The sequence below is a fragment of the Spermophilus citellus genome, assembly GCF_964194105.1.
Source record: "Spermophilus citellus genome assembly, chromosome: 1".
NCBI lineage: Eukaryota > Metazoa > Chordata > Mammalia > Rodentia > Sciuridae > Spermophilus > Spermophilus citellus.
In genome coordinates, this window is record NC_138182.1 from 188228529 (window position 1) to 188243918 (window position 15390).

A 15390-nucleotide genomic window follows, 5' to 3' on the forward strand; every position below is an offset into this window, starting at 1 on the left:
TCGGCTATCACCATCCTTATCTCAGAACCCCTCCCATAGGCACCAGTAGCAAAGAGGCCAGAATGGCTGATCCCTGGGCACATTCTCTGTCACCCGGGCAATCTCCACCCACCTGGCATTTATATGGCCAAAAGTATGCAGGGCTTCTAGACAGGAGCTCTTGAGGAATTCAGACTCCAGTGCTGGGATGGGAATTTCAGGTATTTTATCAAGTACCATTTTTCAGAGACCTCACCTCCCATCTCAGGTCCGAGAGCTCACTGTGTCTCAGCAGAACTCAGGCACTCTGTGCTTTCTCTTCATCCACCTCCCCATCTCCTCCTTCCAGCACCTCCCTTTAATTCTCCCCGGGCTCTAGGGGGAGGACATGAGCATCCAGAGGAAGGCAAGCCAGGCTGCCTCCTGGTGACTCTACCTGAGGAAGAGCCAGCCCGACAGTGGCAAAGGCTTTAAAAGAATGGGTCTTGCTTTGGGAGGTGGTATCTGGGGAAGGGTTGACCAGCTGCTTTGTCTGTGTGAATAAGTGTGGATTTTGGTGGAGCCTCTGATTCACAGCCACAAATCTCTTTTCCCTTTGTTTTCTTTGTGTTGGTCACTGAGGACTTCCTAGGAAAGTCCCCTCTTAAGAATGTGTCTCTGAGGGCAAGATCACCAGTTCACTGCTAAGGGCAGCTGGCTGAAGATGCAGGGAGACTTTTTTTTTTTAGTATGACTAAATTAGTTTGCAAATGAAGTACTTAATCAAAAGCAAAGGTATTATCAAAAAGTGAAGCAGGAAAACAATAAGTAAACCTTCTCCTAAATCTGGTGTTTATATATACCTGACCTGGTTTCAAAAATAAGAAAGCAGGATCTGGTCCAGTGATGTGTCTTAGGGGTGTGTAGCACTGACCAGGATGAAGGCACTTTCAGGGAGATGGTGAGTGGACGTCCACAAACTCCATCTATACTTGTGTAGGGATGTCCAGTTCTGGGAGAGACAGTGTGGCAGTCTCTCTGCAGGAATGCAATCTGTGGACCCTGAATAAGCTATAAATGGATCATGAACTGTCACTGTGCCAGCTGCCAGGAGCTAGGTATTGTGCAGAGTGGAGGCACACCCGCTTCCACCTCATTAAACAGGCTTTGCTTGGCTGATGCAGTACCCATTGGTTTGGGCTGCAGGGAAAATATTCTGTAGCCACTCATGCCATAGACATGACATACCCTGCTTTATGTAAAGCTAATGTCTACACATTATATAAACAGACAAACAGTGGGTATTTTTCCTTATGGAAGGATTCACTAAGCAACAATTGTTCATTAAGTACCCACAGGGTGTTTCATTTCAGATGTGATTGGATTCAGCCCCAATCAACCACAGAATAGGGAGGGAACCTACTGGCTGGGCAGGTACAGAGGTGAGTTGGGCTGATAGTTGTTCAACTCAGTTGGAAGGTAAGTAAAGGAACCCAAGGTACAGGGCAAGAGCAGGCTTCTGGGTCAATGGCCTAGAGAAAGAGAAAGGAGAGGGAGGGAATAGCCATTGTTTTAACACCTGAATCATACTATGATAGAGAAGCTGTATAACAATGGTGGCTGAGTACCTGGATTCTGCAGCCAGGCTGCCTTGGGTCCAAATTCTTACTCTGCCTCTTATGAGTTCTGTGCCTTGTGAAGAGGAATGATGAAGTTCCAATCTTAATATTTTTAATTTTAATTTTTTTTTTTTTTTTTTTTTTTTTTTTTTTGGTGCTGGGAATGGAACCCAGGGCCCTGTAGTGCTAGACAAGCATACATCACTGAGCTACCTTCCCAGCCCCAACCTTGAAAGGATGAAAGGAGTAACAACCTTAGTATTGTGCCTGGATTACAGTGAGTGCCATGTGAGTGTTTACTGTTAACATTATTAAAAGATGAGCTCTGAAGAGGCTGCCCACAAGTCCATTTGTTCCAGAGGCCCAAGCGCGATACCCTACAATTGACCGTGAGTGCCGCCTTTTGGCAGCACTGAGGCACTTTGGCCTTGGCATGGGGTTTTGTTTGCCTCTATGAGCGTCAGAAACAGAAGAGCTTCTGTCCTGGTTCCAGCATTGCTTGTCCTCCCTATGTCCGGGTGCTGGGCTAGACTTTAGTGTACCCACTCACTGGATTCTTGAAACAACCCTGTGGAATAGGGGCTGTTACAGACACAGGAATTGAAGTTCAGTGGGTGGGTCGTTTGCTTGTGGTCCCACAGCTACCAGGTAGCAGAGCCGAGCTTCACATCAGGTTTTTCCAGATTGCTATACTCCTTACAGGGTGGAGGGGTGGGGGTGCTTCATTTGTTTTGGGGGGTATGGGAAGTGTCTTGAGAGGCAGGTGGAATTTGGTAACAGGAATTCAGCAAGAGGTGATATTGGAAGACCCTAGAAAATAGGCCAGGAATCATTAACTGCTGAGAGGTGGCAGGACCCTTTCTTGGGCCACAGGCAGAATCTCATTATTGAAGACCTACACTCTTTGGGAACAAGATATGAATGCTGGCATGGAGGGACGAGGTGGGTCTCTGGTTTTGCTGAAGCAGGCAGAGGATGGTGCCCAAGAACAAAAGAAATGCAGTCTGATGACAGAGACACAGGCACAGCCAGCAAAACTGGGCCAGGTCTCCCTCCCCCACTCAAACTTAAGGTCAGAGGTCATCTTGAGTTAAGTCTGAGGTTAGCATTGGATGACCCTAGTTGTGGGAAGAGGAGAAATGGATAATCAAAAACTAAATGTCTGACCACAGTAACGTTTAATTATATAAAAGATGTGATCCCTCTAAAAGGTACATTTAAAGTGTAACTTACAGAGATTTGGTTTATGCCTAATTGCTCAAGGTTAGCTCTCTGGCTTTGTCCGAGGAATGCCGGTGATGCAAACAGGTGTGAGGGGCGTGCACCTGGCACCAGGGTGGTGTGGATGTGCAGGATTACTCATGGGCGTGACTCATCCCTGTTCCTCCAGGAACCATAGTCTGGTCCAGGGGTTTTCAAACTTTAACGAGCATAAGAATCACAGAGGAACTTGTTAAAAATTCAGGTTGCTGAGTTGTTGGGGCAGTAGTGATTCAGTGGGTCCATGAGGGGACCCAGATTCTGAATTTCCTGGATGGGGCCCAGGTGATTCTGTGCCACAGGGAATATGGTGGCATTATCTTGCTGTCTCCTTGGTCCATAGATCACAATAGAAGAAACTCACAATTAGAGAAGGTCTGGCTGTTGCTCTGACTCCCTTCAGTATTACTGGTAAGGGAACACAGGGTTTGGGGGCCAGAATCAGTGGCACTTAACTTCTTCTTTGTCATTACTTCTTGAATTACCTGACTGGACCTCTACCTATTCTAGAAATGACAAGCACACACTTTCTGTATATTGAGTTATTCTGTCCTAGGCACACTGCTAGGCCCTCCACTATGCTAATCTCTCATTAATTCTCCACAGCAATCCCATATATTAGACACTATTATTAGTCACATTTTGCAAGTAGAGGGAAAGCCCTCATTGCCCCAAAGTGGCTCAGCTGGGATTTGAATTCAGGACTAGCAGTTACCAGAGCCCAGACATGTACCCCTTAGGCTATTCTATGAGAGTGGTTCTAGCCCAGCGGTCCAGCCCTCCTTTCTCATTGTTAGGTGGGGTGTCTTTCTCCAGGTCACATTGATGGAGTCTCCACCACATTCCCAAACTCACATGCAATCTCTTCAAAAGATATTCTGTTCCTTTGCTTCCCTATTTTTATTTCATTCAATGAGTCAAAGTGGTTTAGGGAAATGGGCAGGTGGAGGTAGATGTTATGGGTTAAATTAATATGCTCAAATGTACCCCTTAGCCCTCAGTACCCAAGACTGTGACCTTATTTAGAGATAGGTTCTTTTCACAGATAATCAAATTAAAAATGAGATCATTAGAGGGTGCCCCTAATCTACAATGTCTGGTGTCCTTATGAAAAGGGAAACTTTGGACACATGTATAGAGGGAAGATGACGAGAACTAGGAAGAAGACGGCCACCTATGAGCCAAGGAGAGTCCTGGAACATTCCCCCACAGCCTTTGGAAGGAACCAAACCAGCAGAAACCTTGACTCTGGACTCCAGCAATCTAGTTGAAGGTCAATATATTATGTCAAGTTATAGCAATTAAAAAAAACCTCAAGAGTAGCTTTCAGATGACTTTCATGGTGTTTTGGGGAGCTACAGTTGGCTCAAGGATCAGGAAAGAAAGACTGGATTAGAAAGAAAGAAGAGGGAGGAACCAACGGGAAGTAAAGAAAAAGGGAGGCAGGAGGAGAAAGAGATGGAGTGGGGACAGGATGAGCACATGAAGGCCAATGATGACCACTGCAGATTCATCCAGCTCACTCAAAGGGAACCTCCTGGGTGTCAGGGAGAGTGCCCGGGCTGCAACACAGTCCCCACCACCATGAATATTAGAGAATAGATGGAGGTACAGACATCAATCAAGCAGTGACTCCAAGGTGGTCTGCAAAGCATATGGCAGAGGTCCTGACCCAATCGAGGAAGCAAGGGATCTGAGAAGGTTATGAGGAGGAAGGATGCTGAGGTTGAGATCTGAGGGACTGGCAGGTGTCAGTTAGGGAAAGCAGAATGTTTCTGGTTGGGGAAGAGCATGTGGGAAGTTCACATGGTATGAGGAAGCATGGCATTGCCTAGTACCTGGAGGAGAGGTCAATGTGGGTAGACGGGAGCCCGGGGGCCAGGCAGGGTCAGACCACGTGACCCTGTGGAGGATTTAGGCCCTTTAATTGTCAGCTATAGAAAGTCTGAGGAGGAAGTGATCTTACACAGGGCAAAAATTTCATTAAATAAAAACATCTTGGGCTAGAGATGCTGATGACCCCGGTTGGCGGTGGGCCAGCCCTGAAGCAAGACATCAGGCTCCTTGGTTTCACAGACCCGGGGTTGACTGCATGGGCATTAGAGAGTAGAGTTCTAGGCCACTTCCTACATAGTGTCCAGCCATGGTTGTCGCCTAACAGTGTATGTTCTAGGTGTTTACATGGCCCTATTGAGAAGGCTCTAAAAGGGACAGTTTTTTTTTCCTATTGGGGAGGCTAATTATTGAGTGTGACAGCTGGACCAGGCTCATACTACTGTGCATGCAGCTGGGAACCTTTCTTCAGAATCATTGGCAGGACACAGAGGTCTGATGAACGCAGGCTCTGCTCTGCCTGCCTGTGCTTTGCCTGCAGGAAGCCAGGTATGCAGCAGACTATGGGGGACGGCGGCGGTGAGGCCAGGAAGCCCAGGCAGAGCCCCCGAGGACATTGGGGGAGAAGTGGTTCTAGAAAGGATCTGAAAGGGGCTGAGGGTGCTGAAAAGAGAAGTTCCAAAGCCAAATTCTGCCTCATTTATAATTTCACACAAAATGCAGCCATTGAGGCCTGTGCTGGGAGCAGGGAGATCCCAGCCCAGCCAGGTGCCTGAGCTCCTTGCCCACCTTGACCACCGTTCCCATCCTTGGGAAATCTCTCAAGTACCCCATATGTAAGTCCCTATGTAACAAAAGTCCTGCTGTGGAAACTCACACCAGCCTTTACCATAGGCTTTGCCTGGCTCAAAAAAATATTCCCTTCATTTGGATTTGAGCAGAGGGACTGGATTTGGCTAAGCAAGAAGAATCCCTGGAGCACACTTTGGTATACACTCAAGAGTGCCCACTCCATCCCCGTAGCTTCCCTTTGTTCTCTGCTGTTCCATGCCCTTTCCTGCCTCTGAGACTTCGCCCTGGCGGTTCCACCTGCCTGGAAGACGCCCCCAGGTCTCGTCACAGCAGACCTCTTTTCCATTCTCAGTGCTCACGGTGCTTGTCAACTCCTCCAAGACACTTCCCCGTTACTCCCCATTCTGTCTCTTTCCTTCATGGTACTTAATCCCAGTTGATAGTTACTCTTCAGTTCTTCTTCTTTTTTCTATTTTGTTGATTTCTTTTATAAACACATATTAATTACCCAGGCTAACGGGTTTCACTGTGACGCTTCCATACACACATATATCATGCCCCATCAAGCCCACCCTTCCCTGTTTCCTTTCTTATCCTCCCCCCATCTCCCCCTTGCCCCAGGTCCTTTCAAGTCATCTTTTTTTTTCTTTCTATTTCCCACATATGAGAGAGAACATGCTATACTTGCTTTCTGTGTCTAGCTTATTTCTCTTGACATGATGCTCTTCAGTTTCATCTGTTTTCCTGCAAATGGCAAGCATGATTTTGTTCTGCTTTATGGCTAAATCATAATCCAATATATATATATATGTCACATTTTCGTATCCATACCTAGCTATGGGAAAAGTGTCATGATAAACGAGGTATGCAGTTATCTCTATTGCATGCTGTCTTTGATTCCTTCAGGCATGTACCTAGGGGTGCTATAGCTGGATCATATGGTTTTTATTTATTTATTTATCTATTTTTGAAGACCCTTCATACTGTCCTCCATAGCCACTATGCTAATTTACATTCCCACCCATAGTGTATAAGGGTGTTTTTTTCTCCACATCCTCTCCAGCATTTGTTGTTATTATTTTTTTTATGATAGCCATTCTGACTGGGGTGAGATGGAATCTTATTGTAGTTTGGATTGGCACTTGATAGCTAAAGATATTGAGTATTTTTAAATATATTTATGAGCCATTGTATTTCTTCTTTTGAGGAGTGTCTGTTCAGATCATTCACCTATTTTTGATTGGATTAGTTTCTTTTGTTGTTGAGTTTTTTTCCACGTTCTTTTTATATTCTGGATATCAATTCTCCGTCAGATGAATACTGGTGAAGTCTTTGTCCATTCTGTAGTCTGTCTGTCTCTTCCCTCTATTGATTGTTTCCTTTGCTGTGCAGAAGCCTTTTAATGTAATCTAATCCCATCTGTCAATTCTTGCTTTTATTTCCTGAGCTACTGAAGTTCTTTTCAGGAAATTGTTCTCACCAGTTTTTTTAAGAGTTGCTATTGCCTTTTCTCCCTTATGTAAGCCTCAGAAGGACTGGAACTAGACCTTGCCTGTCTTGTTCCTTGCTATAGATATTACTATGAGCCAAGCCACATAGTAAAGGCTCAGTAAATATCAGTCCAGTGAATGAGAGAATCGTTACATCTTGGGATGAGAAAGCCAAGACCCGGGGCAGCAATGGGACCTCCTGGCCTCTGTTGGTCCTTCTGAGGACCCTGGCCCTTCTGAGAGTGAAGTCAGGAAGTTTGCACCAGGGGCCCCTCACAGTTCTCCAAGCCCCATGCTCTGTGTTCCTGCCCTGGCTTAGCTGACTTGGTGCTATCTCTGGAAAAAAATCTACCCTCGTGGTATTATTCATACTCAGAAATGAATAACTTCTTTGGCTGATGTGCATCAGAGGCAAGCAAGGGATGCCAGGCCCCCAGAAGGAAGGCATTGATCCAGCACATTCTGGCCTTTGTGCCCCGGGGGCAGCGGGAGGGACCAGCTCGCCTCTGCCTGCCCCTGGTTAACCAGGGTCTGCCAAGTCCTGCCCACGACCGAAAGGATGTCTAGCAAGTGCACTTCTTTCTGTCCTTCCTTTGAATCTATGTCAGCTTCTGACACCACTGTGGAGAGAGGGAGGGCTGCAGAAATGTGACCTGCGGTCACACAGCAAGCCCAGGACCCAGAGGAGGGCGCATTCCCTGCTCAGGAGTGCAGGTGGGTGGCCCAGGCTTCTTGGAGTTGGCTGCATCACCTTAGTGACAGGTGGTGTTATAGAAGCCAAATAGTCTTCCTTAAGTGTGATCTTTTTTCAGTGTTTGAAGTAATAATGGGGACATTTCTAAATGACAGAGATGCAGGTCAGCTTCAGAATGGCATCTTTCAAAGGAAGTTTTCTTCCCAAGGGTGACACTTCCATGCAGTTGGTCACACAAAACTCATGGCCATTCTCCCAGGCTGGTCCCGGGATCTTTGCTGAGGGCTGGCTGGGCAGACCCTAAGTTGCTGGCTTGAGAGAACAATAATTCTTCTGACAGTTTCACTTCTGACCCATCTCTCTCCTTGCCTTTCCATTAGTTCAGAAACAGCCTGTGGAGTTTTGGTAGCACAGTATAGTGGTCAAGATTAGGGACTCTTGGGTAGGACTTGTTTGGGTTCAAATTCTGGATCTGACATTGAAGAACAGTGTGACCGTGGAAAAGTTACCCAGCTTCTCTGTTTCTATAAAATAGACATAATAATAATACCTATATCCTAGCACTTGTTGATAGGAATATGTGAATTAACCCAGGTAAAGTCCAGAGTACCTTTCAGTGCTATGTCAATGTTAGTTGTTTCTATATCATAGGGTTGGTATAAGAATATAGAGAATTGGGCTGGGGCTGTAGAATTGGGCTGTCAGTGGTAGAGTGCTTGCCTAGCAGATGTGAGCCCTGGGTTTGATCCTCAGCACCACAAAAAAATAAATAAATAAGTAAAGATATTATGTCCATCTACAACTAAAAACATATTTAAAAAAAAGAATGTAGAGAATTAACACATTAAGTGCCCAAATGTTTTAGTACACAATGCGGAGTGTTTAGTATTTGCTCAGTAAAATTTGAATTGTTATTGTTTTTGACAAACTTTACCATCTGGCTAAGGTTTTTGGAAGTCTTCCTATAAATATATGGTCCTGGTTGAGGGTGTGAAGGTCACCTACTACCCTGCTGTTCCCCAGGAGCCTTTATTTTGTCTCAGGGGAGGATTATCATCCTGTGATTTTCAGCACTTAAAACCCTTATGATGGGAACCTAGAACCCACCAAGAGAGCAACAGTCCCTTAAAAGGTTGAAGTCCCCCACACATGGCAGGCTGCTTTTCTGGCAGTTTCAAACCGGATATGCTTCCAACAAACCATTAAAGAGGAGTCAGCTTTTACCCCTTTTGCTTAGCACACATGAAGACTTTGGGATTCCTACCCTCAGTACATGGACTGCTTGAAAATTTGGCTCAGAAGCCCCTGATGCTGGACTTTGAGTTGAAATCATCTGAAAGCTGACCGCAGGGATTGGAAAGATGGCCTGTTACACGTGGCCAATTACACAGCCACTCTGCGTCCAGCTGCGCCTGATGCGCTGACCTCCCTGGCCAAGTGACCTGGGCTAGGGAACTGGTCCTCTTTCAGTTTCAGATTCCTTCTCCACAGAGCTCCTCTGGGGATGGTCCTGGAGGTTGAGTTAGGGGTAATGTGTAAAGCCCACGGCATGGCTGTCCCTCTTACTAATTCCCTTCTCGCTCTTTGTGGGCCCCCTGTCTCAGATCTGCGAAGGGAAAAACCCAGTGGTGATCAATGTTGTAGAGGGTTGTGAATATTCCCTCGCACCAGGTGACCATGAGCACATCACTTGGCTTGTGGAAGCAGCACAGACAGATGGATTCTGGGATGGGGTCCAGGTTGCGGTCTGGAGGAGGGGGTGCTGGCAGCCCCCACAGCCCGCTTAGCCCATCTTTTTGCTCCAGCGAGCCAAGCCTGGAATATGAATTTGTAACCTACTGCTCTTCTGGGATGTGAGACACCTCCCCAAGGCCTAAAGATTGATATTCTCCTCTAAAGGAAGTGGACCCTGCCTCTCCCACTCTGACCCTTCCTAATGCTTCCCCACCTCCCACCAAGGCTTGAAGGGTTTAATACGCAGCTGGTTCAGGGTGGATCCAGATGCTTGCTGTGCAAGGGGGAGAAGCGTTTCCAAGGCAACGTCGAGTTGTTTCTGGAGACCCATTGACCCTTCCCTCCCTGCCTTGCGCTGCCCCCAGGACTGAGCCAAGCCTTTGGGGGGTGGCTTCACCTTGGGATAGCTGGCTGGAACCTTAGTATGGTGGGAGGTTCGGATCCCACGCTGGATGGGCCCTGGGGGAGGTCAGCTGGAGGATGAGTCAAGAAAGGCCTCCTCGCCTCTGGGTTACCTCCAGGCCTCTCCCTCTTTTCCCTGCACAGAGTCCAGTGGGGGCTGGGGAGGCCCCCCGATCTAGGAGTTGTCTCTGAAAAACTCTAACCGCATCTTGCTCAAGGATGGAAGTATGACCTGAGTTGGCTACTTTAACATCTTCTCATACATGGCAGCTCAAGAGAGAGACTTCTGATGACTAACTGGGAGCTATACATTCATCAGACTATACGGCAGCCCAAAGTCAGTATTTTCCTGGAGTTAAGATCCTTTTCTTCCTGGCCAGTCCCACATCCTGCTGGACCTGCGTTGGTCAGCTCATGTTTCTCATTATCTCTCCCCGATCCTCTTTAAAGGCTTCTCATTCCATCTGGGGGTTTTATTTTTAACTTGCACCATAATGCTAGGGCTGAGCAGGACATACTGCCTACGTCCACAGGAAACAGGGCCACTTGGAATGCTGGCCCCATTTGGGGGGGCTCCTCCCTCTCTCCCTCTACCTCTTTTACTTTCACATTTATTGAGCAACTCCATGAGAGTCCTGCACTGGGGATACAAGAATCAAAGGACAGATTTGGTCCCTGCTTTTGAGGAGGTCACCTTCTGAGGGGGCAGGGTTAGGACACAGAGCATCCTCACACAAATGTAGCGGGGCAACAAAGAAATAAATGGAAGTAGAAATTGTGGAAGTCAAAAAGGTCAACTGGATGAAGAGAACAAGCAAGGCCTGGTACAGCAGAGGCTCTAGCCAGGGGGTGGAGAGGGGAAGCCTCTCTGAGGAGGTGCCATAAAAGCAGAGGCCAGAAGAATGGGGGGGCACCGAGCATGTGGGGAGCAGGGTGGAGACTTCCTCAGGGAGGGAAGAACGTGTGGTAAGGCCCTGACATGAGCAAGAGCATGGCATGTTCTAGAATGCAACAGAGTGCCGGAATTGGAAGCCCAGGGGCCAAAGGGACAGTGGTGAAGATAAGCTGGGGAGGGCTCAGCAGCCAGGTGGTGCCGGACCCTGAAGTCTCAAGAAGAGTTTGGGGCTTCGTTCTGAGTGCAGTGGAAAGCCACAGGGCAAAGTGGGGACAGGTAGTGGTGGACATTTTAAGATCCTCACTAGGTTCCTGAAAGGAGAACTAACTTGGAGGCGGGTGGAGGGGAGGCAGGGGCGTGAGTTAGGTGGCTACCGAGGCAGGCAGGAAAGAAGTGATGGCAGCCGGGACAGGGCCACTGCACGTGGGCTGGCTCTCTGGGAATTAGCTCCTTCCAGAGAGCTCAGAGAACTCTGTTCCACAGTCGTCACCCAGCCTGAGACCCCCAGGCCCCCTGTTGCAGGGCTGGCCAGGATGAGCTGTCGGGGTTACACAGCCTATTGCCTATAACGGGCCGTGTTTAGTAGATTCCAAACACAGTGAAGAAGCTCTTTGTCCAACACCTGCCCCTCTGATTGTCCTGAAAGGTGGGTAACTACTCTTCTCTCTTTACACCATGGTAGCTCTCTCTCTGTCCTTGACATCTTTGGCTCAGATTTGAGACCAAATGGGTCAAACCAATTATTTTTGAGCAATCGTTGCTTTGTCGGAGTGATCTCACTTAGTCTACAACTCATGGGTGATATGGATGCCCAAATGCCATGAGCAGTGGTCCCTGCTCTCCAGGGAAAACACACTGTGTTATTGTCTTCAGAAGGAAGTAAATGGAATATAAAAGAGAAATACTACATGAAAAATTGGAAGAAAATAATAGTAGTTGTTATTTGCTGTGCTTTGTAGGCCTCTGCTTATATTAACTCATTTAATCTTCAAGAAGATCAAGGACATAGGTACCACTCTTAATCATTTCAAGGATGATGGAGCTGATTGATGGAAGGGAGGCAGGGAGATGTCACTTGGTAGAAGTGGTAGAATCAGGGTCTGGAAGCTGATGGATTCCTAACTACAAAACAGGCTCTACGCTGCCTGGTTTGGTCACTACTGTGGAAAAAGATCTGGAGGAGGGCGTCCAAATGCTGGCAGAGTAGGGATATGAGCAACTTTGTTGTCTTTTTTCCTTTTTTTATTGTTTTGAATACACAGTGCCTGGTACAGAGTGGACGCTAGGGATCCTCTTGTTTAATGAAACCTCTGAGCTAATGAGTACAAGTTATTTAAAATTATTTTGGGGTAGTTAAAGTAAGTGGAAAGTAAATTTTAAGAAAGGAAAAATTTATCCATCATCCAGAGATAATCACTATTAAAATATTGAGAATAATGATTCAGACATTTCCAGGTTTTTCCTTTTATTTCTGTCTGTGTCTGCCTGTCTCTCATTATCCATCTACCTACCTATCTATCTTCCTAGTGATTTGTATGTATATATGTGTGTATATTCTAAAATATTGTACACCATATTGTACTTCAACATACTTTTTTCACTTAACAATGTATCACAATCATTTCCCATTCTATTTAATATTCTTTGTTGGTTTTTTTTGCTTGTTTTTTATTCATTCTAATTAGTTATACCTGACAGTAGAATGCACTTTGACACATCATACATAAATGGAGTACAACCTGGGTGTACAGAATATAGAATCACACTATATGCGCATAGGGTAATAATATCCGATTAATTCCACTATCCTTCCTACCCTCATTTAATATTCTTTTAAAATAGAATTTTTTAATGGTAGCAGAGCATGTCTCTAAAATTTATTTAATGAGTCCATATTATTAGATATTCAATTTGTGGTCATAATTATTCATAACATCATATTAAACATCCTTCTACAAAACACTTATGCATAGCAACCATCTTAGTATGTTTGGGCTGCTATAACAAAATACTATAAACTTACAGTGTTATAAATAACAAATATATATTTTTTCATTAGAGCATTATACTCATGCATAGTAGTTGGGCTCATTTTGACAAAATTATACATGCAAGGAATTTGATTACAGTCCCCATCCCCCATTTCCTCCTCTCCTCCTTCCTCTACTCTATTGATCTTCCTTTTGTTTATTTATTTATTTTTGATTGGGAATATATATAAAGCTGAAATTCCCTTTGGTACATTTATATAAAAAAAACATATCACATGATTTTATTGAATTCATTCCATATTTCCTCCCCTTTCCCATCCTCCCTCCCTCCCTCTAACAAATGTACTTCTCAAGGTTCTGGGTTGGGAAGTCCTGATGGAGGACCCAGTAGACTCAGAGTCTGGTGTGGGCGTTTCCTGGAAGCCATTTTTTCCTTGTGACCCTACATAGTGGAAGTGGGGAAGAATCTCTCTGAGGCCTCTTTTGTAAGGTTACTAACTCCACTCAAGTTACCTAATCTCTCCTCAAAGCCCCCCACCCGTTAATACCATCCTCTTGGGGGTTAGAGTTTCAACATATGAATTTTCTAGGCTATCAGATCATAGCAGTTACAGTGCTATTAAAAAGGGCGGTGGTTGGGGGGAATCATACATTCAAATACAAAAGGGAGAAGATGCTTCTTTTTAGGGCCCTTTGGGGTAGACCAACTGGCATGTTTCTTGCTTCTGACCTTCAGAATCACTTCAAGTTGAGATGTCATTTAAAACTCTCCCCATTTTCTCAGTGCTGGTCATTACTCACCCCTCAAGTATGACTTTGTTGTAATTTCACCACAATAGGAATAATTCAGGAAAAATCCCAGTTGTGACTAAAATGTGGGTCCTGAAGTTAGACAACCAGGTCTAAATGCCAATCCCAGCCCTCATCAGCATGTGCCCACAGGCATGTTCATTTTCCTGAGCCTCAGTTTCCCCTTGTATACATGGTGCAGGCCTCAGAGGACACAATGAGGTAAAACGGGCAAGGTTCTCCTGAGCACTGTGCCTAGCAGGGGACAGAGGCTCAGAAAATGTTTATTGTGAAGATGGAGGAAGCATTTTCTCACCAGTTTAACACTTTGGAAAACTTCTTCCCATCCTACTCTGCAAGAGCCCAGGAAAATGAATTGTTAAATCACTCAAAATACTCTCTGACTCTATTATTCTTTTTCCTTCATTTTTTTTGGGGGGGGGATGGGGGTAGGGGATGGGGTGCATGTCAAAGTCTAAAACATTAAAGACAATTAACTCTCTTTTTGCTTCCCTACCAAGAACCATGTTGACTGGATTAGAGATAGATTGAAATAATTCTGTTGTTCACAGCTGCAAAAGGAATGTAGCCTTTCTTTTCATTGGGCCAGCTGCATTTTATAACTGTCAATCCTCAAGTAAAAACAAAGCAGCAAAGTAACAACTCAAAAAAGGACTCTCTAGATCAACCCTAAATTGCTCTCCATTTTATAAAACAATTCAGAAAATGTCTAACCTCTAAAAGGCAGACCACAGAAAGAACTGATCCAATTCATATGCTGTACATCATTTGTTAATGCAGGCACACTAGAGACACATAGTAGGTGCTCCTCGGACTATGTTGGGTGTATATCTTGACTATATGTTTCCTTATGAGCAATAGATTGTTTCTTGGTTCAGAGACCTTCCCTTGCTTCCCACTTTCCACATTTTAAGACCCCAGATCCTTGCCTAAACATTTAAGTGGACCCAAACCCAGTCTGAAAGGCCTCACTTCCCACTGTAGCCATCTACCTCCCAGCTCTCTGGGCTCCTCCCTGCCACACACCAAGAAAGACTTCAGTGACAGTGTACAAAACACACTGGAATAGCACCTCTAGGAGACAGGAGACCAATCTGAGGCTTCATTCTCTATTTTTAACCTCTTTGCAGTTTTGAACAGTGTGGCCCAGCCCCAGTACCCCCTCGGATGCTGGAATCCTGTGCTCTATGACTCCCCTCCTGGCTCTGCCTCTACTTGACAGGCTTCTGTGGCTTCTCTGAGATAACTGGCTGCGCTGGGAGTATCTGGGAATGTGGGGTTGTCACAGGCAAATGGGGAATCCAAGGTACGAACCTCAGTTCTTGTGTCCTAACGAAAGAAAACCTGTCTTGTTTTATAAAGCTCAGAAAGGTGAACTGACTTTCTGAATTTTAATCCAGGAGTCAGACACAAAAAGTCAAGCAAGAGAATTTTATTAGACGTGAAAGTAAGGCTCAAGCAAAGAAAGAACAGTCCAGAGGGAGAGGGAGTCATCTCCAACTACAGAATGGCAAAGGAAACAAGGCTACTTCCAGATTTATTACTGCTTGATATTTACCAGGAGACCTGGGGTCCGCCTCTGCCATCCTCACCAATCAGTTGTCTAGCTCCTCCTTCATGACAGGCAGAAAGTTTTTGACTCTTGTTGGTTTTCTCTGGAACTGTCATGGCCACCACCCCATTCAGGGGGTGTCTTCATCCACAAGTCAATTCTGTGTTAAAATAGGTGCTGGGGTCAATAACCAGGAAAACTTCATCTTGGTGTACCTGTGCTCCTGATGACATTTCCCTTCTGAAATATGTTGAGAAACCTATGACCATAAATCCTAACTTGACAGTAATCTTAGTGGACCCTGTCAGGAGCTAGCCAATGATCTTTTCTTCTTGATGTATTTCCTAATTGGTTCCTTTT

General features: G+C 45.6%; 1 protein-coding gene across 6 annotated transcripts in view; it reads left to right on the forward strand.

Annotated features, from left to right (window-relative positions):
* FGF1 (fibroblast growth factor 1) overlaps positions 1-15390 on the forward strand; it is a 94235-nt gene that overhangs the window by 11988 nt on the left and 66857 nt on the right. The gene's annotated exons all lie outside the window — the stretch shown is intronic.